The sequence below is a fragment of the Pinus tabuliformis genome, chromosome X (assembly GCF_031772625.1).
Source record: "Pinus tabuliformis cultivar Carrire ecotype Pingquan chromosome X, CPIR1, whole genome shotgun sequence".
Taxonomy (NCBI): Eukaryota; Viridiplantae; Streptophyta; class Pinopsida; order Pinales; family Pinaceae; genus Pinus; species Pinus tabuliformis.
Genome location: NC_142308.1, coordinates 1,421,055,442 through 1,421,077,558, shown reverse-complemented (window position 1 = coordinate 1,421,077,558; position 22,117 = coordinate 1,421,055,442).

Here is a 22,117-nt window from a genome sequence, read left to right as displayed (position 1 = left end):
GTGGTGAGCTCGAGTCGACACTCTTTTCAACCAACGGTTGGTCTGGAACAGGCTTGGCACAGCGTGGTTCGGGTAGAGGAGCCTGGACAAGAGAAGAATCTAAGTCAATCTCTTTGTCAACAGGGAGAGGGTCTGAAGAGAGCCTCTGATAACCAACAGGAATTTGGGGTGGAGAAGCCGTAAGATTTTCCAAAACAGTGGAAGCTTTATCCATGAGCGGACAAAGGTGAAGGGGATGATTGCCCTCACATAGTCTACAGGGGATTCGAATCTTCCCTTTCTTCTGAATGTTTTCAGTTGATACGGTGGCATCGCCATGAACTTTAGAGGACGATGAGGGACGAGCCGGATCGCGAGACCATACTTCAAGGATCCTGGGAATGCCAGGACAATCACGAAGAAGGTGGTCATCCTTGCACAATCTACAAGGAAATTTGACCTTCCGCGGAGGAGCAGAAGGTGGCTCGACTTGAGTTGTACTTTTAACCTCTCGCTTAGGAGACTTATTCTTCTTCGTCTTCTTCTTCTTCTTCTTAACCACCTGGTTACTTGAATCCAGACTTTCACCAGGCGAAGTAGAAGATGAGGACGGAGAAACAGGCGAAGAAGGGGAGAGGTCCACCTTAGAATCAACATGATGTTGTTCGGGTGGAGGAACTGATTGACTAGCAATTGAGACGGTAGGGACCAGAGAGGTTGAGAACAACCAAACAGGCAACCCAACAGTTAACCCAGGAAGGGACAACGTTGCCATGTAAGGAGCACCAACATTTTCGAAAGGAGGGAAATGACCAGGATTCCCATCAGAGGGGATGCCTAGGTTGGTAAACTCTGGAAAAGTTGCCATCACAAACGAGAAAGAACCCTACTCAAACTAACGCAAACAAGATCTAACCGGGTAGATGTGAACGTAGTCGAATAAATTTTAGGACGCAAGGACATAACTTGACCTTTTCATCTTTAAAGAGTCGAGAAAAGGACAAAAAGATGACTCTAGTCACCTTCGAATGTTTAGTGAGCCTGAAGTGACAAGTGCTCAGATGAGCCTTTTCTTTTAGGGAGTCCGAAAAGGATCAAAAGTGACTACTCTGGAGAACTAGGCAAAGGGTTTACCAGACAATCCGTAAAACTGCATATACACCTTGGCAATCATATGAAAACCAAGGACTTTCCGTACGGCAGTCAATCTTCCTGAATGTTATGTTCGGTGCGTTACGGGTTGTAAGGCGGCAGACACGGCTTCCTATGGATAAAGCATGATAACCTAGTGGGGTCTCCCCATATACTCGACGGTACATGGGAGCTCAAATCCATGCTAGACCACTATTGAGTCACGGAAGGAGGAATCACCCAACCTTGAGTGAAACAAAAGTGACTAGGTTTAACGACGCCGGAGCACGTCTCTAGCCTAGACCTCTAAACAGTGTGCGTTATGTTCCAATGCGTTGTTAGATTTATTCAGTTCATTTTAAAGTTGATCTTATATTAGGTTTCAGTTTTTAAGCCTTACCGTATGTAATCTCTCAAAATTTCCCTAAATGAAAACTATATGCCAAAATATGTCATTTCATTCGATGAATTCTAGTTACAAGAGGGTTTGAGAGCTTTCACACAAACGAAATGATGACAAAACAACAAAGAACTTCCCTAATGTGGCTAATGGAAATTAACAAACTCTTCTTTAAGATCACTAATCACTAATCAAAATGAAAAGTTCTAATTCTCATTAACTAATACAAAGCAAAAGAGATTTTTTCTTTTGTTGATGGCAAAGTGCATTAAACAAACTTTGAGAAACGATGACAAACAAATTCTATTCAATACAAGCACATTCAGTTCCCTAAATCACAAATCAAAGACCGATGATGAGGGCCTACCTGGATTCCAATGTTAGTACTTGTAGAAGAGTCGTCGCTCCCATTTCTTTGCTTCGGCTGGTCACAATCCCCATGATCCTCGTGAACAGACACCTGCACATGCAAAGAATGACACAAACACAAGCATAAAATCCAATAGATGCAACTATATATCAATCAGAAAGGATATAACTCAATCATCATTACAAAAGACAATAAGAGTGGAACCATAATGATAGTTGTCTATTATTGATAAACAACAAAGAAGAATACAACCATAGTTCTGACGTCAAATCCTCCTTTGGCTGGGTGATCAGCAACGCATGCCTTGCAAAGCTTGTTGGGAATGGGGAACAAGCCTCTCTCTCCTTGGTTACTTGGATAAGAATCTCCTCACTTAAGATTTAGCCTCATGGAAATAAATAAGGCTCCTTGTAGCATGAACTTGGCAATTCTCAGACTTTGAGACTTAGAATTTGGAACTTGGAGACTCTCACTAGCTTGTCAAAGGCAAAAGGACAAGCTTTTATAGATGGAGGGGAAGGAATTAGGATCATCCACAATATTCATGGGATTGGTTTTATCACTAAGAACCTTCCATGAGAGGTGGAGAACTACTTCCCTTCTATGGAGATTCGAAGTCCAACTGAACTAAATCAAGATGGAATCAGTTCATGAATAAGTTAGGAAGAACCTTCGTAAGTTTGTTTGTTAAAAAATTTACCCAACTAGGCTGGCGCGAGTGCGACTCTGAGACAGAGCGCTAGCTGGCGCGCCCTCTTTGGAGGATTTCCCCCATTGGCACGAGTGATACACATTGGACCCGCGCCAATGGAAAAAGGGCTATTTTTATGGGTATTTTGCAGAAGGCGTCTTCAAGGCATATTAAGTACACACTCAAGGGGATACAATGCAAGTGTTTTCAGGTTATGTCACTTCTCACAGGTCCCAGAATAAGTCCTCCAATGTGCGAGAGAAGGGGTAATAGGGACGATGACGAATTACTGTGTAACAGGAAGCATAGATAAGTATAAGTTCATATTTGTGGCCAAAGGATTCTCTCAAGTTGAGGGAATTGACTATGAGGAGACCTTTGCTCCTGTAGTAAGGTACTCATCCATTAGATCAATTCTTGCACAGGCAGCATAGATGGGATGGAAGATCCACCAGATGGATGTAAAAACAACTTTATGAGGAGGTGTACATCAAGAAACCAGAAGCTTTTGAGATATTTTATTGGGAGTCTCATGCGTGTAGACACAAGAATGTTGCAACTCCTGGGCTGCCAACTTTACCTTTATCAACTCGGTAGTTCGTAACAAACTTGGAAGCGTCGGTGTTGTATGCACAAGTACAAGTTCTCACTGCAAGTTGTCACTTGGTCAATGGGCACAAGATCACTAGGAGCTCAAGCCAACTTCTATAGATTTTAGAAGAAGCTCTATGTGTGATGAAAGAAATAAAGATTACTCTAGAGAAGCTATTCTAATTGCAGAAAGGAAAAATATTGGAATGTGAAGCAAGACCTAGTAAACCCTAATTAACAAGCTAATTCTACTTTCGCCGAAAACACTATGAAAACCATGAAAGCAATGCCATTACCTACTCAAGAAAGTAAACAACATATAACCATGCTATTTTTGGAAGTAAATAAACAAAAAACATTATTTTGGATTTTATGTGTTTTTATGTGAATTTGACATGCATCGAATTTATTGTGTGTGAGTGTGGCATCGAAAAAGTGGCTTTAAAGGGCAGTTTTGGAGCTTGGGAGGATGAAAGATGGTGTGGATGGGTCCTAGGAGGTCTTAGGTGGCCTTCTGGAGGCTTTTCCCAAGCTTGGCCTTCCAAAGAAAGCCTACAGGAGAAACTACAAGCAGACACAGGGAAACTACAGGAGGAAAACAGGAGGCCTACAAGAGGAGGCTGAGAGCAATTTCCGCTATTTCGAGGGTATGGGAGTAGGTGGAAAAGGTGGATGAATATTGGAATGAGGTTTTAGGGTGCCTAAGGTCTACCATAAATCACCAAGAGAGAGAAAGATGATTGGGTTTGCTCAAGGAGAGAGGAAGAGGTTCTACGAAAAATGAAGGAAACTAGGGCAGAATTGAGGTGAGGTTTAGGAGACCTGTAGGGCATGGATCAGATGGAGGATGTGATTGCTGATAAGCTGGCCTACTGCTAGAAGAGATATGCTACAAAGGAACTGACAGTCAACCAAGAAAATCAAGCAACAAATGAAATGAGTGCATTTAGGAAAAACAGAGTTTTGCATTAAAATGGTCTAAACTATGATCTATGAAAGGAAGTGTTGAGAAATGTTGTAGGAAAGGAAAGCATGAAATATGACTATTGCAAATCAGGAAATGAACATGATAAAGGAGATCTGAAGCAAAGCAAAACTGGACTATTAACCTACTAAAGAGCTGCAAACACTAGAAGTCCTATGAAATGAGGAAAATCTGTGTTTTTGGGGCAGCAAGAGAGTCTTTGCCTCAAATCATGGTCCCAGAGGGAGGAAGAGAGGCCAAGGCACTATTGCTAGCCTTTTGAATCTTTTCTGATCGTTGCTTAACCTGCTATAGAAAGCACAAATGGAAGCAAACTACTAACTCATCAAAAGCAGCCTATTCTTAACCATAAAAGAAATACATCTAACAGCAAATTAATCAACAAACTAAAGTAAAGCATACAAATACAAGTAAAGAGAAGCTTGGCTGCTTGTATTGGACCCCAACCCAAGAGCTTCAGCCCTCTTAGGTAACTCGGTGCTAGCTCAAAAAGGATTCCATCTTCATTATCAAAAAATAGCAAGATTACATGAAACTGTCACAAAATAATAAGCTTGAAATTTGAGCAGAGTTTACATGAGAAAAAATCTGACCCTAGTGAGGCCCTAGGCCTCTCTACTTATACATCTAAAGCTACCAACAGCTTCCTTAAAATCAGGGAAGCTTGGCTCCCAAAACTCAAGATAACTCTCAATCATCCTCCACTTGCTCGACTGCCTTCTAGTGCATGATTCGGCGGCTTGTAATCAGAGTTGAATGAAGGGGAATTCGAAGTGAGGAGTAATAAATGAGGGGGATTTCCTCCTATAAGTCCTCTCCTCTGTCTACTTCGAGTTATTGTTGCCATTTGACCATTGGATCCTTGATTTTGTCCTCGAAATCCATCAATAATCTGCATTAAATACATGTTAGACCACATGGCATCATAACTAACTCAACTCACCCTATAAGCATAAATATAATCAGAAATCATGCAATAACCTAAGAGAATGGTTGATTTGACTAGGTTAGGAGGTAAAATGAGCCCATATAATTATCCATTTATGAGGCTCATCGTCACCCCCTGCTAAAGGTGTTGCTCATCCTTTGAGAAACTTAGTCAATCTCCTCATCTTTTATGGCCCTGGTGGCCTCCCTAGCATCCCGGGCTTCTGATGTGGTCTGCTCATGTTGGTCATAATACCCTGTTGTTCTGTCTATGTCCTTCCATTTATCCTCCTCTTCTTCTTCTCTTCTCCCTTACAGCATGCCTAATAGGAGTGGAGGACTCAGTTTGAGGCCAATCCAGTTGACCTTCAGCCTTTGCATGGAGTGCTTGTACATTGGCACTCTTTTCAATGCCTCCCTTAGCCTCATTGGGGAATGGTATTCTCTGATCTACAAGCTGTGGGGTAGGGTGTTCCATCTTCTCATGCAGGCATGCACACAGTCATCCCCAAGTAGCCTTTGCATATCTTTAAAGTGTGCAATTTCTTGTGCCTGATTGGCTAGATATCTAGGGAAATCTGAGGGTCAATGGCAAGTAGGTTGTGTGTGCTGATGAGTGCCATAGGATCTGATGACTCAGCTCTTATCATTAATGGCTCATTCTGCTCTTTTATCAACAATATTTTCATTTCTGCTGCCCTCAATTCTTCATGGTTCATCCATGAGGCCATGGCTATTAATTGCAGATCCCCTACCTTGGCATTGGGGTCCCACACATTCATGTCTGTGAGGGCCATATTGTGTGGGTATAACTCTGCCATCTTTGCTTTATCCTCTGAGGTGTTTTGGTCACACAGGCCCATGAACTGCTTGTAGTCTTGGAAAGGCATCGTGCCTCTTTGTGCCAAAATCTTTATTTGGAATTGAAGCCATTGGTCCTTCATATAGAGGCCATAAGTTTTGGCTGGTGTTCTACATTGTAATGATTCCATGGATAAGTTGGCCATGTATGCTAGCTGAGTCTCTTTCTCTTGCAGCTGCCTCCTTAGGATTTCAATCTCATTTTCAAGGTGGCTTCTTGTGATGGCTTCTCTATCTCTATCTCTGAGAGCACTCAATTCTCTGCCCATTTACCTGAGTTTTTTTTCCATATGACCAACATCCTCAAATCCTTTGGATTTGGCTATTTGCATCCACTTATGTGTTCTCATTCTTTCTTTCTCCAATTCGAAAAATAGTGGAATTGCAAATTTCTGTGGGATTATCCTACCTCCCTCAATTATATTGTAATAGGAGGCAAGACTAGGCTGTGGGTCAGGTTCTTGTAGCTCTTGTGCTTCCCCCTTCATCTCTGGCTATCCTCCTACCTTTTTCTCAAGCTTTTAGGTCTCCTGTAGTTGGGATAGTGTCTCCTGTAGAACTGTCTGAGCCTCCTGTAGGTCTGGTTTTGGTTCTTGTAGTACTGCCTTTCCCTTCCATGTAGAAGATATTGGAGTCCCCCTTTCATAGGTTATGGGTGTCTTGGAAGGAGATTCTTTCACCTTGGCAGATGGTGAATCTTCAATGGTAATGGGAACTTTTAAAGAGGGCTGAGGTTTGCCTGTTTTAATTCTTGTGCTCTTCCTTGCCCTGAAATACATGGAGATCTATCTTTTCCTCTTCTTCTTTGGCTTAACTAGTGTACTGAGGGTAGTGAGGGTAGTTGCTGCTTCTCTTTCCAGAGTCTCAAGGGACTCTTCTCCTTGATCTGCCTTCTCTACCTCCTTTTCTCCTTCTTCTGTCTCTTTTTCTGTCTCTTCAACTTTTCCCTCCTCTGTTTCTTTTCCTTCCTCCTTCCTTTCTTGTTCTGTTGTGTCACCACTGGCTTCATCTTCTCCTCCTTGTTGTTCTTCCTCCTCACTGCCAATAGGACTGACATCATAGGTTAATTCCTTTATGTCATCCTCAGCTATCATATTTCGGAAAACTTCCCATGCTATAGGGAGTGTAAAGGTATGGAGGGCTTCCTCTACTAGGATTTTGATTAAGCCATGGTGAGCTAACTGCCCTAAATTTCCTGCTTGTACCTTGGTGCTGGATTCAATGAGGGACTGAAGGAGAAAGTAAGGGATACTAAGCTTTTGAGGTGCTGGAGTATCCATGCCATACCTCAAGTCATGGAGGATTCTGAAATGATATCCATAGACAATGTTATGCCTCCCCTCACAAGAGATGTATTTGATTATTTGGTAGCTAACCTCATCCTAGGGATATGGTATACTAGCCCTTCTAATTCCATTTTTATCTTCAATAGGGGTTTCATTATTTTGGAAAAAATTCTTCTTGGCAGCCTGGCCAATCGGTTTCTCGTATTTACTCCAAGGCAGCCCAAGAGGAAGGGTAGTGACCCTACTAATGAATTCAGGGGTTATTTCAATGGAGAGACCTATAATGGTTACAGTGGCATGTGTTCTTGTATGAGGGACCAAAGAGAGAGCAAATTCTTGGGCAATTTCATCATCAAACCCTCGAAATTTCTCAAAGAAATTCATCCAGTTTGCCCTTGTGAATATGTCCACCACTTGATGATGTGCATGGAGCCTAGTGGAGTTAGTGGGCTCCTTTCTCATAAACCCTCCTGTCATACTGCCTGTACTTTTTTTTTTAACCCAAATATGGAAGTGGAGACAAAGAGTTTTGAGAAAAATAAAAACAGAGGAGACTATGTTTTTATTTTTTTTTAAATAAACAGAAAAATTTTATGTATTTTCTGCCCTCCTAAAGACTTATTTCATCCTCAAATTGAGACCACTTATTTCATATATTGATATTCAACAGGGGGCATGCATGAACCCTACCTCTCCAAACTAAAATTTGGGCTAAAAATCGAGTTTTATCCCTTCAAAATGACTCACTGCCCCTCCTGTAGAAGCCCATTGTTCCTCCTGTAGATTTCCTGTAGGTGCTCCTGTAGATTTCCTATAGGTGCTCCTGTAGACAACACCAAGAGAAAGAATATGGAGGAATTCGATGGAAGATGGTGGTTACGAGGTTGTGCGGGCACAAGAAGACTGTTGTGGTTGAGTTACGAGGAGAGAATGAAGAAAAGGTGGTGAGAATGCGCGGGGAGGAGTGCTCATTACCCTTTATGGATATTTTCGGTTATGAGTGCTGAGCTAGCAAGGTGTACGTTGGCCATATTCGAACCATTGGTCCCCACCTACTTTGTCATCATGGCCCCTCCTCGTAATCATCCCTCATTATTGCATCGGAGTTCACACTTCCTCCCACTACCTGTCCTTGGCATCTTGTGCTTGAGTTGACTGTGCGCATGTGTGGGTGAAATCTCGATGAGTGGAGTCAACTAAATGAAGGTGGCTAAGTTAATTGGCCACCTTTCCCTCATTAAATCTCAACCATCTCGTTGCCTTCGTATGATCTCTAATTACACAAACGCAAATAGAGGAGTGACTTAGTTACTTACCTGTGATCTGAGTGTATTGGCTATGAGGTGATGTGGCTTTCTCTGTTGCATGCCTTCATTTCCTTTTATGCATGCTATCTCTACTTGCTAATGTGTGGTTGTGCGCTTGTTTATGTTCTTCTTTGTTGGAGCTGAGCTGCATGTGCCTTTCCAACCTTCATGTGTGCACTCTCTTGCTGCTGGCGTTGGACTTCTATGGGATCAGCTGTTATAGGAATTCCTACAGGAGATCCTGTAGCTGCTTCTCCCCTGGAAACTTCAGCTTTTCCCTGTGCTTGGAGCTTGAGAGTAATTCCAAAGGTGTCATGAATGATGTAGGGATAATAGTTAAGCTTCAGGTAAGGTTATTGGTGCCTTTTCCTCTTTTTATTTTTGTTTTTTTCAAAATCTAGAAACTGCTTTTCTGTGTTTTCTTCTTGGACAAGGAAAAAAATAATGATGTGGGGCACCATGCAGGCTTGGAAATGATGGCAAGGAGGTTTGAAGATGGTAGGAAGGATTATAGGTTCCTCATGAAGCTTTTTTGTCCCTCAAACTACCTTTTGTAGACACTTTTGGCTCTCTATAATTCCTACAGGAGCCTCCCGTAGAAAACACAGTGTTGGAAGAAAAAGGTGCAATGGGGTGAAAGAGATGCCAAAAATGATGGAGGAAGGTGTGGAGAACATGAGATGGGTGCTGGTATGAATGTCAGGGTTCCCCTGGCACCTTCTTCTGCTCCCTGTAGTCCTCCTGCAAACCTGCAATGCAATAAAAATTCATTTTTCTTTCTCCTTTTTTTTTTCTTTTTTGAAAACAACTAGGGTGACTCAGAGAGGTTTTCACCCTAATTACCTGCCTTGGGCACCTCCAAGGGAGGTTTTCACCCAGGGATCTTATTCTTTTTTCCCTTTTTTTTTGACATCACTAGGCCACCTCAGAAGAGGTTTTCAACCCAATGATGGGACTCAAGCGCCTCATGGAGGTTTTCACTTGAGTCCTTTTTTTTGTTTTTTGTTTTTCTTCAGTGAGTGGGTGAAGTGGAAGCTAAGACATGCTCCACTACCATCATTCTTTTATTCAAATCTTCAATAAACTCTTGCTTGGAGAGGGGTTTCTTGTAGACTTTCAATCGATGTCCATTGACAAGCATAGGGATGGCTTCATCATCAATGGTTCTGATCAGAACTGAACCATTGTCATTGCATTTCTCCACAATGTAGGGTCCCAGCCATCTTGTCCTCAGCTTGCCTTTGAAATCTTTGTATCTTGAATCATAGAGTAGTGCCCAATCTCCCTCTTGGAATTGCTTCTCCCTGATATTTTTTTCATGCCATATCTTTCTCTGAAGCTGAACTACCTCTGTATGGAGAAGGGCTTGCAATCTATATTCATCCAATCTATTGAGCTGAAGTAATATTTCCTTCTATGCATGGCTGAGGTCTAGGTCCAGTTGACCTGCCATCCTTAGGGTATTGAATTCAAACTCTATTGACAACAAAGCCTTCTTCCCATAGACCAGTACATAGGGTGTGAACACGGTGGTGGTCTTCCATGTTGTGTTTTAGGCCCAAGTGGCCTCAACTAATCTGTCTACCCAGTCTTTTCTATTGCTGCTCACTACCTTGGTTAGGATCCCTTCCAATGCTTTGTTACTAACCTCCACTTGCCCATTGGCTTGTGGATGGTAAGGGGTGGAAGTCATGTGTTTGATCTTATGATGTGTGAGCAGGTCTTCAATCAGGCTGGAAGTGAACTGACTGCCTTGGTCTGTGACCAACTCTCTCGGATACCCGAACTTGTAGAATATGTTTTCTCTCAAAAAATCAGCTACTTTTTCTTCTGTTGCTTCTTTGATTGCTTTTGTCTCTGCCCACTTTGTCAGGTAGTCGGTGCACATAATGATGTACTGCTTCTGCTTTGAAGGGGGGTTGATAGGCCCCACAAAGTCCATGCCCCACTTCTCAAATGGCTCAAAGGTCACTTTAGGTTGCATGGTAATTTCATCCTTTGGAGTGGGTTTCCCCATCCTCTGACACCAATCACACTGGCTCGTGTATCTCCTCACATCCTAATGAAGAGTGGGCCAGTAGTATCCTACTTGCAATATCTTGAAGGTGGTTCTTTTTTCTGCAAAATGACCTCCATAAGGCTCATCATGACAGGTCAGGAGGATGTCAAAGACTTCCTCCTCCCTAACACATCTTCTCAATATTTGATCTGGGCCCAGTTTGAAGAGATTTCCTCCAATCCAGGTGAAAGGGGTGTTTTTCCTTAATATCCTACTCTTCTCTTTTGAGGATAGGTGTGGTGGGAACAGTGTTGAAACCAAGTAGTTTGCTATATCAGTAAACCATGGAGAGAGTACTGATATAGAAAATAGGTTTTCATCTGGAATTTGGTCATCCACCATTCCTTCTTCACCTGCAGGCAAATTTACTCTAGACAAAAAGTTAGCAACAAAATTCTCTTTACCAGGCTTATCAATAATGGTCAAATCAAACTGTTGTAGTAAAAGCAACCATCTAATAATGCGAGCATTTACATTTGATTTGTTCATTAAGTATCTAATTTCAGCATGATTAGTGTGCACAAAGGTTTGATAGTCTGTGATATAATGTCTGAATTTGTTTAAGGAATGCACGACAGCTAGGAGTTCCTTCTCAGTCACTGTATAGTTTAACTCTGCCTTTGACAAGTTTTTGCTTATAAAGTATATGGCATAAGGTAACTTTTCATAAATTTGTCCTAAGGTTGCTCCTATCACTTTGTTCAAAGCATCTGTGTGAATGTGAAATGGTAGGGCCCAGTTTGGGCCTCTGAGAATTGGGGCAGTCACTAGCTTGCTCTTCAAGGTATCTAGGGCTTCTTGACAGTTTTCCGACCATATGAACTCAACATATTTGCCTAAGAGGCCAAACAAAGGAGAGGCTAACTTGCTGAAGTATTTAATGAATCTCCTATAATATCCAGGTAAGCCTAGGAAACTTCTGACATCTCTCACCTTTTGAGGAGATGGGACCTTTTGGATGAAGGCAATTTTGTTGGGGTCCACATGTAGTCCTTGTTGAGATATTGCATGACCTATCACGGCCCCTTCAGTCATCAAGAATTCACATTTTTCTAGACTGAGGGATAGGTTCATCTCAATACACTTATCCAGAACTTTTCCTAGGTTAGATAAGGCTTGTTGAAAGTCAGAGCCATAAGGAGTAAAATCATCCATGTATATTTCTACTGCATCATGAACCAGTTCAAAAAATATACTCAATACCGCTCTTTGGAAAGTGGTTGGAGTGTTACACAAGCCAAAAAGAAGGACCTAGTATGCAAAGGTACCCCAAGGACAAGAGAAAGTGGTCTTATCTTGGTCTTTCGGGCTGATTTGAATCTGATTGTACCCATTAAACCCATCTAGGAAGGAGAAAAAAATTTTCCTTGCCAGACCATCTAACACTTGATCTATGAAAGGTAAAGGAAAGTGGTCCTTTTTAGTGGCTTTGTTCAATTCCTGATAGTTGACACAGATTCTCCACTTACCATTTTTCTTTGGCACTAGCACCAAAGGAGAGACCCATTCACTGTCAGAGATGGGATAGATGAATCCTACATCCAACAATTTCTGCAGTTCTTCCTTAACAATATCTTTAAGTGTTGGATTCATCCTCCTTTGAGGTTGCTTGACTGGCTTGCAATCTTCCTCGATGTATATATGATGAGTACATACTGAAGGGTGCACTCCCTTCTTCTCCTTATAACTCCAGGCGAAGGCATCTAGATGTTTTATCAGTATGCTGCATAGCTCCTTCTCCTGGGAAGTAGACAGGGATGGATTGATCTTCAATGTCCTTTTTGGGCTGAACTCTATATTTTTGACAGAGAGAGAAGTAGGATCGGCCACACAAAGATCAGTTGAGGGGTTGTTTTGGGTTTCTCTTAATATGTTTTCTAATGGTGATACACTGGGAGATGGATTCTGAATTAAATTTTCAATCATATCATCCTCATCTTGAGGTTTTCCTCCCATGGCGATTTCCAAGGCACAAAGTGGTGTAGAATAAACTTCATCCTCCTCCTCCAACCATAGAGGTAGATCATGTTCTAACAAGGGTTGAGCAGGAGGATGTAGGGTTAATTGCTTGGACATGTGCCCATTCTTTATGGTCATGTTCCCAGCTCGGCAGCTAATGTAGGCATCGGCTATAGCCAACCAAGGTCTTCCCAGGATGAGAGGATACCCAATGAGCTTTGCCTTTGGCTGGAGAACTAAGAAATCAGTAGGGTACTCCCAAGAATCAATGGAGACCATCACATCTTCCACAATCCTCTCAGGGGTCACGGTGGAGCGGTCTGTTAACTGTAGCACTGTCGTGGTCTTCCTCAAGGAGCCCTAGAGATTAAGTTTGAGCATTTTGTCCTTTGTCTTCACATTAATGGCAGCTCCCAGATCAATCAATGTATGTGGGACCATTGTGACATTGATGTGGACTTCAACTACTAGGCTTCCAGGGTCTAGATATTTTAGACAGATTATCTGCCCCAACATTAGGTCGAACAGTTGTCCTATGACATTGATGGTTGGGGTATTGTTGGGTTGTGTTATATTCTTTCCATGACTAGCCCACGTAGTTAACCAGACGGTTAGAGGGGGGGCAGAGCCCCCCTTCATTGCACCGATTGGACCCTATGTTCGGTTGGGTGAACCCACCTATGGTTTTGTGCATGATTTTTGCACATGTTTTTTGGATGCGATGGTTTTCAGTCCATGGTAATGGACACGATGGTTTTCGGTCCATGGTAATGGACGCGATGGTTTTCAGTCCATGGTATTGGATGCTTCGGCATGTATAAATATGTATTATAACATTGAAAGGAACATAATGAAAAATCAAGCTAGTAGTCCCGGTTTTGGGATCCAGGGGAAATCTCTGTGTATATGTGTTTTATGTGTTATGCTCTCGCATTGTTTATTTTCTGTGTTTTAGAATTCGTATGCAGGTAATTTATGTACGGGTTTAAAACCTACATTTGGTATCAAAGCAGTTTTGGCTTCAAGGGGATGTCTTTGTTGCTGAGGGGTTTCGCTTGGGCCTGTGGTAGACCCTATTCAGTGGGAGATCTACGAGATTGATTCTAGTGGTGAAAGAAGATGGCGAGTAGTGGAAAGATAGAGATCGAGAAATTTAATTGTCAGAGTTTTGAGTTGCAGAAACTCAAGATGGAGGATCTGTTGGTGGATAAAGATGAGTGGATCGTGGTAGATCTGAGTACTAAACCAACGGGAGTGTCCGATGAAGAATGGAAGAAGCTGGATCGAAAGGCATAGAGCACAATATGATTGTGTGTCTCAGATTCAGTATTGCTGAATGTATCAGGGGAAGCTACGGCGAAGGCTTTATCGGATAAGTTAGGGACCTTGTACCAATCTAAGTCTCTAGTGAATAAACTGTTCCTATGGAAAAAGCTATATAACCTGAGGATGAAAGATGGAGACTCAGTGATAGAGCATCTGAACACATTTAATACTGTGGTAAGTCAGTTAGCATATGTTGATATTAAATTTTAGATGAAGATAAGTGCACTAGTTTGTTTTGTTCTCTACCAGATTCATGGGATAGTCTGGTTATTGCAATAGGTAGCAATGCAACTGCCTTGCAGTTTGATAAAATAGTCTCATCCTTGCTGACGGAGGAGATGATACAGAAAAATATGGAGAGCTAGAATGGTGATGCCTTGTCTGTACGAGGACGGTACCAGAACAGAAACAAAAATAAGTCATCGATTGGGAGATCTAAATCTAGATGGAGATCTAAATCGAAAACCTGTAAAGGTGGGGTGCTGAAAATGCGGAAAGGAAGGGCACTACAAAAGGGACTGTAAATCTAAATCTCCTGATAAAGGAAAGGGATCTGATGATGCTCCTTCTGCAGAGGTGAAAACCACCTCAGATGAAGGTGGGGATGTGTACTTGGCATCTTCAAGTACACATGTAGATCATGAGGCATGGTTGATTGACTCAGGTGCATCCTTTCACTTCACTCCCCATAGAGAGTGGTTTTGCGAGTATGAGAAATATGATGGTGGTGATGTCTTCTTAGGGGATGATAGGAAGGCTAGAATCATTGGTCGCAGAAAAGTAAAGTTGAAGTTGCAAGGGGGAAGGGTTAGAACACTTCCGGGTGTTCTACATATTCCTACATTGGCCAGAAATCTTATTTCTATAAGCAAGTTGGATGATGCAAGTGTAAAAACTGTGTTCAACAAGGATACCTGCAAAATGGTTCGGGGAGCACTGGTATTGATGCGGGGAGTTTTAATTGGAACTTTGTACAAGCTGCAAGGTAGCTATGTTATTGATGGGTGCAATAGTTTTGTGGTTCCTGAAAGTGGAGCAGAAAATCTAGTGGTCTCTGGAGAGAAGACCATGGCTAGCATCAAAGGCTTGGCCATATTGGAGAGAAGGGCCTTTGAATACTTCATGGTAATGGTATGGTAGAAAATATGAGTAATAGCTCTCTAGATTTTGATTTCTGTGAAAATTGTGTATATGGGAAGCAGAATCTGGTGAGTTTCCCCTCTGGTAGTAAGAGGGCGAAACAGATATTAGAACTTGTGCACAGTGATGTGTTTGGACCTGTGAAGGTTCCATCACTGGGTAAGTCTGTGTACTATGTATCATTTATAGATGACTTCTCAAGGAATACATAGATTTATTTCCTTAAGAAGAAATTTGAAGTCTTTGACAGGTTTAAAGAATTTAAGGCTCTCGTGGAAAATCAGACAGAGAAAAAGATAAAGGTGCTGAGGATAGATAATGGTGGAGAGTTTTGCAGCAAGGAATTTGAAGAATTCTGTAAGTAGTGTGGTGTAGCACGACAGAATACTACTCCATATACACCTCAGCAAAATGGAGTTGCAGAAAGAATGAATAAGACATTGATGGAAAGGGCAAGAAGCATGCTCAGTGGTGTCGGGTTAGGATAGGAATTCTGGGCAGAGGCAGTGGATACTGCATGTTACCTAATCAACAGGTCACCTTCATCAGTGTTGGAGGGTAAGACTCTGCAATAGGTATGGACTGGTAAGAAACCCTCTCTTTCACATTTGAGGGTATTTGGATGTGATGCATATGTACATGTTCTAAAGGAGAAACGAACCAAGTTGGATAGTAAATCTGAAAAGTGCATATTTATTGGGTATAAGGATGGTTTAAAGGGTTATAAGCTTTGTAACCCAGTCACATGGAAGGTTGTGTATAGCCAAGATGTGGTGTTCAGAGAGGTAAAAGATGTTATTAAACATGAAGTCCAACCAAAGGAACCTGAGAAGATAGAATTTGAACTTAAGGAGGAAGAATCCGACTCTACAGCAGAGGAGGAATCAGAAGATGAAGAGCCACAAAATCCAGGTGTGAGAATATCAGTTTGAGAAAGAAGGCAGCCAGAAAGGTATAGTGCATCTGCTTTCTGTTCAAATTTTGCTTTATCTATTACTGACGATGATCCCATAACTGTGAAGGAAGCTGTAGATTTAGAGCATGGAAAACTCTGGAAAGAGGCCATGGTTGATGAAATGGCATCTTTGCCCAAAAATGAGGCATGGGATCTGGTGGAGTTGCCAGCTGGAAGGAAACCCATTGGCAGCAAATGGTTGTTCAAGAACAAGACAAATGCAGAAGGAAAGGTGGAGAAATACAAAGCTTGGTTGGTAGGAAAAGGTTATTCCCAGGTGCCGAGAATTGATTTTGGTGATATTTGTTCTCCTATTGCCAAGGTAACTTCTATTATATTACTTTTATCTGTTGTTGCTGCTTTTGATTTTGAGGTAGAACAGATGGATGTGAAGATAGCATTTTTTCACGGGGATCTGGAAGAGGAAATATACATGAAGCAACCTGAAGGCTTGGCCATGAAGGGTAAGAAAGAACTGGTATGCAAGTTAAAGAAGTCTCTGTATGGGTTAAAACAGTCACCAAGGATGTGGTATCAGAAATTTGATACATTTATATGGGGACTTGGCTTCACTAGAAGCAAAGCAGATCAGTGTGTGTATTTTAAATTAATTGGTGACCATGTTATTTGTCTGGTCTTGTATGTGGATGATATGTTGCTGGTTGGAAATAACAAAGAAATTATCCAGGATTTGAAGACCCAATTGTCCTCCAAATTCAACATGAAAGATCTTGGTGCTGCAAACTATATTTTGGGCATGAAAATTAAAAGAAATCGGGAAAAGAGGAAGCTCTGGTTAAACTAGAGGAAGTATGTCGAGACAATACTGTAGAAGTTTAATATGCAGTATAGTAACCCGTGAAGGTTCCTATTCATGTAGGTGTGAGGTTATCTGTTGAACAGTTTCCCAAGACACAAGAAGAGGAAGAGGATGTGTCACGTGTTCCATATGCAAGTGCAGTCGGTAGCTTGATGTATGCAATGGTCTGTACTAGACCAGACATTGCACATGCAGTGGGAGTATTGAGCAGGTTTATGTCAAAACCAGCGAAGGAGCACTGGATAGCAGTGAAGCGGGTTTTCATATATTTGTGTGGCACTAGTGATTATGGTTTGTGCTACCAAGGAAGATCAGGATTGGACAGAATGTTGGATATTCATGACTTTGTTGATGCAGACTGGGCTAGAGATCTAGATCAGAGAAGATCTACAAGTGGGTATGTGTTTAACCTATTTGGAGGTGCAATCAGTTGGATGAGTAAGAAACAATCTGTAGTGGAACTATCAACTACAGAGGCAGGATACATGGCAGCCACTCATGCAAGCAAGGAAGCAGTTTGGTTGCAGAGATTGTGTTCATGTATAGGGGTAGTACAAGGAGCTATAAGGATAGACTGTGACAGCCAAAGTGCAATTTTCTTGGCAAAGAACCCCGCATATCATTCAAAGACAAAGCACATTGATGTTCAGTATCACTTTGTGAGGGATATGATAGAAGACAAAAAGGTGTTGCTGGTAAAGGTGGACACTTTGAAAAATATTTTAGATGCATTGACAAAATCTATGAGCTCTGAGAAGTTCTCTTGGTGTAGACAGACAATGGGCATTTCAGGGCTGGAAAAATGACTAAGCTCTCTTGTGGCCCCCTGTGGAAAGAAAACAGCAAGTGGGAGAATGTTGGGTTGTGTTATATTCTTTCCACGACTAGCCCACGTAGTTAACCGGGGGGTTAGAGGGGGGGCGGAGCCCCCCTTCGTTGCGCCGATTATGTAGTGGGGGGGGTCATAGGGGGTTTGAGGTGTACCCGTAACCCCACTTTATGGGGTCCGAGGCAGCGCCCCGGAAAATTTTGGTTTTGGACCCTATGTTAGGTTAGGCGGACCCACCTATGGTTTTGTGCATGATTTTCACACATGCTTTTTAGACGTGATGGTTTTTGGTCCATGGTATTGGATGCGATGGTTTTCGGTCCATGGTATTGGATGCTTTGGCATGTATAAATATGTATTATAACATTGAAAGGAACATAATGAAAAATAAGCTGGTAGTCACGGTTTTGGGATTGAGGGTAAATCTTTGTGTATATGTGTTTTATGTGTTATGCTCTCGCATTGTTTATTTTCTGTGTTTTATAATTCGTATGCAGGTAATTTCTGGACGGGGTTAAAACCTACAAGTATCTCTCTTGCGCCTTCTTGGATGCCTAAAGCACTTCTCTTTTATCAACCTATTGTAGATAGGCACATCTTTTATGGCTTGGAGAAGTGGTATCTTCACACATAAATGTTTCAGTTCTCCCAAGATTTTAGTCTCTTCTGGGGTAGGTTGGATTGTCATCGATAGTCTCTCAGGAAAGGGTGGATTTGCTTTAGGTTCGCTTTCCTCTTTATCTTCCTCAACCTCCCTGGGTGGAGGCTGGCTATCTGAGAGAACTTTCCCAGATTGCAAGTTGATTTCTTGAATCTCCACAGCATAAGTTTGGCATGACGATTCCCCACTATACACTTGCTGATCTTGTGTGTTGTTTGGGTTTGGATTTGGCTGGGTAGGCATTTGGGGTTGCCTTGGTGGAGCAGAAGGTAATGGTTGTGGTTGGGCAGGTGGTGGAGGCAGAAGAGTAGGAAGAGAGTTGTATTGGGGCCTCCACCCCTAATGAGGTGCATTCCACTGAGGTTACGGTTGAGCATAGGGTTGGAATGAATGAGTGGCTAGTTGGGCATGATATTGAGATGTGAAGGACCAAGGAGGAGGTGTGGACCAGGAAGGATGAGTAGGGGGGCCCCAAGAAGGTATGGAGGTGACTTGGTTGGGGTGGTAGTATGCCTGAGATGTCCCTTGCATCCCCTACTGGTATGGTCTAGGTCCATGCGGCCTCCTTTGGTTTATGTAATAGATCTGTTCAGTGAATCCTTCAGCCCCTTGGTATACAGCTTTAAGTCCGAGCAAGGAAGGGCACTTACCTGTAGAATGACTTTCTTCACAGACTGAACAAACCTCTATATAGTTCAATGGGCATTCATTCCTAGGATGCCTCCTCGTGCATCTAGGGCAAAAAAGGCCAAAGCCCTCTCTGCTTCCTCTTATTTCCTTTTGATATGAAAGGTATCCATTTGCATGGCAAGAGTCTGCAGCATCTCACTCTTGAAGTCTTCCAGCATGTTTCCAATTTCACCTGTAATGGATGAATCGGAAGAAGAGGCACTAGCTATGGGTTGACTCCCCCTACCTTTCTTTCTGGATACTCTATAATGGTTTATAAAAATAGTCTTTATGTCATCATAGGATAGTTGGTAGATGTCTCCCCCAGCCAGTAGATGGAGGGTGTCTAAAAGGTCTTCCCGAATTCCCCTGAGCAGGACCAACTTCAGAGACTCAGGGTCAAGTGTAAAGCCAGCCCTTTTGTGATTGACCTGGAACCTCTCTTCGTAGTCTTCCAGGGACTCATCACTTCCCATGGTCATTCGGAAGATTTCTTCTTTAGTATCTTTTGTCCTACAATAGTCTCGATACTTGTTGTTAAAGGCTTTCTACATCTGAGCCCAAGTTGTGATGTTATTGCTAGGTAATCCTATGAACCAGCGTAATATTACTTCCTTGAGAGTAGAAGGGAACATTTTCAACTTTCACTCGTCTTCTGCATAGTCATAAGTTTGACAGATGATAGCAAACTCGAACAAGAAGGTGTCAGGATCTTCTGTATTCAGACCATGGAAATGAGGTAGGGTTGAAGGGCTTATATTCTTCATTTTGGTGTCCCCATTGGTCTCCCGAATGGGAAAGGTACCCTCTATTCTTTCTCCATTTCCCCTAGCATTTCTGTTTTCAGCCATTGGCTCCAGAGGAATGTGTTCTTCTTCTTCTTCCCCTATAGGTTCTTCAAATATGTCTGGTTATTCACCTAAGGGTTCTTCTTGGTCGCGGCCACCGAAGAAGAGAGAAGGTTGGCTGTGTGAAGCAGTGGGGGTGTTGGGAAAAAATTTTCCTTAGTTATCTCTATTCCTACGAGGCATGAAAGGAAATCTTTTTGGTTGGTTTTTTTTTTGTTTCTTTTCCCCACACTGATAGTACCTGCAGAAACTGAAATTGATAAAACAAATGACAACTAGCTGAAATGAACTTGCTGAATGGAAATTTGGAGAATTGAAAATGAAAGCAAGGAAATGCAGAACTGAAAGAAAAGAAATGACTAGTCTACTTTTGTTGAAATGAAATTTGCAGGAAAGGAAAGCAAAGAAACGCAGAACTTGAAAGAAAAGAAATGACTAGTCTACTTTTGTTGGAATAAACTATTAGCATAATGTTGCAAGAAGAAATAGAAGAGAGAAGTAATCACAGAGTACTCTGATGCTTCCCCGGCAATGGTGCCAAAAAGTGGTGAGCATCAGTATTGCAGCAAGAATGCTGAAACTCCTGGGCTGCCAACTTTACTTTTATCAACCATGTAGTTCGTAAAAAAATTGGAAGCGTCGGTGTTGTATGCACAAGTACTAGTTCTCACTACAAGTTGTCACTTGGTTAGCCGACGCGAGATCACTAGGAGCTAAAGCCAACTTCTATAGATTTCAGAAGAAGCTCTATGTGTGATGAAAGAAAGAAATATTACTCTACAGAATCTATTCTAATTACAAAAAGGAAAAAGACTGGAATGTGAAGCAAGACCTAGTAAACCCTAATTAACAAGCTAATTCTACTTTCGCCAAAAACACTATGAAAACCATGAAAGTAATGCCATTACCTACTCAAGAAAGTAAACAACATCTAACCATGCTATTTCTATAAGTAAATAAGCAAAAAACATATTTTTGTATTTTTATATGTTTTTATGTGAATTTGACATGTATCGAATTTATTGTGTTTGAGTGTGGCATCGAACAGGTGGCGTTAAAGGGCGGTTTTGGAGATTGGGAGGATGTAAGATGGTGTGGATGGGTCCTAGGAGGTCTTAGGTGGCCTTCTGAAGGCTTTTCCCAAGCTCGGACTTCCAAAGAAATCCTACAGGAAAAACTACAGGAGGACACAAGGAAACTAAAGGAGGAAAACAGGGAAACTACAGGAGGAGGCCGAGAACAATTTCCGCTATTTTGAGGTTGTGAGAGTGGGTGGAAAAGGTGGATGAAGGTTGGAATGAGGTGTTAGGGAGCCTAAGGTCTACCATAAATCACCAGGATAGAGAAAGATGATTGGGTTTGCTCAAGGAGAGAGGAAGAGGTTCTACGAAAAAAAATGAAGGAAACTAGGGCAGAATTGAGGTGAGGTTTAGGAGACCTGTAGGGCATGGATCAGATGGAGGATGTGATTGTTGATAAGCTAGCCTACTACTAGAAGAGATCTGCTACAAAGGAACTGACAGTTAACCAAGAAAATCGAGCAACAAATGAAATGAGTGCATTTAGGAAAAACAGAGTTTTGCATTAAAATGGTCTAAACTATGATCTATGAAAGGAAGTGCTGAGAAATGTTGGAGGAAAGGAAAGCATGAAAGAGGACTATTGAAAATCAGGAAATGAACATGATAAAGGAGATCTGAAGCAAAGCAAAACTGGACTATTAACTTACTAAAGAGCTGCAAACACTAGAAGTCGTATGAAATGAGGAGCATTTGTGTTTTTGGGGCAGCAAGAGAGTCTTTGCCTCAAATCATGGTCCCAGAGGGAGGAATAGAGGCCAAGGCACTATTTATAACCTTTTTAATATTTTCTGATTGCTGCTTAACCTCCTACAAAAAGCACAAATGGAAGCAGACTACTAAATTATCAAAAGCAACCTATTCTTAACCATAAAAGAAATACATATAACAGCAAACTAATCGACAAACTAAAGTAAAGCATACAAATACAATTAAAGAGAAGATTGGCTACTTGGATTGGGCCCTAACCCAAGAGCTTCAGCCCTCTGAGGTAACTCAGTTCTAGCTCAAAAAGGATTCCATCTTCATTATCAAAAAATAGCAAGATTACATGAAACTGTCACAAAATAATAAGCTCGAAATTTGAGCAGAGTTTACATGAGAAAAAATCTGACCCTAGTGAGGCCCTAGGCCTCTCTACTTATACATCTGAAGCTACCAACGGCTTACTTAAAATTAGGGAGGCTTGGCTCCCAAAACTCGAGATAACTCTCAATCATCCTCCACTTTCTCAATTGCCTTCT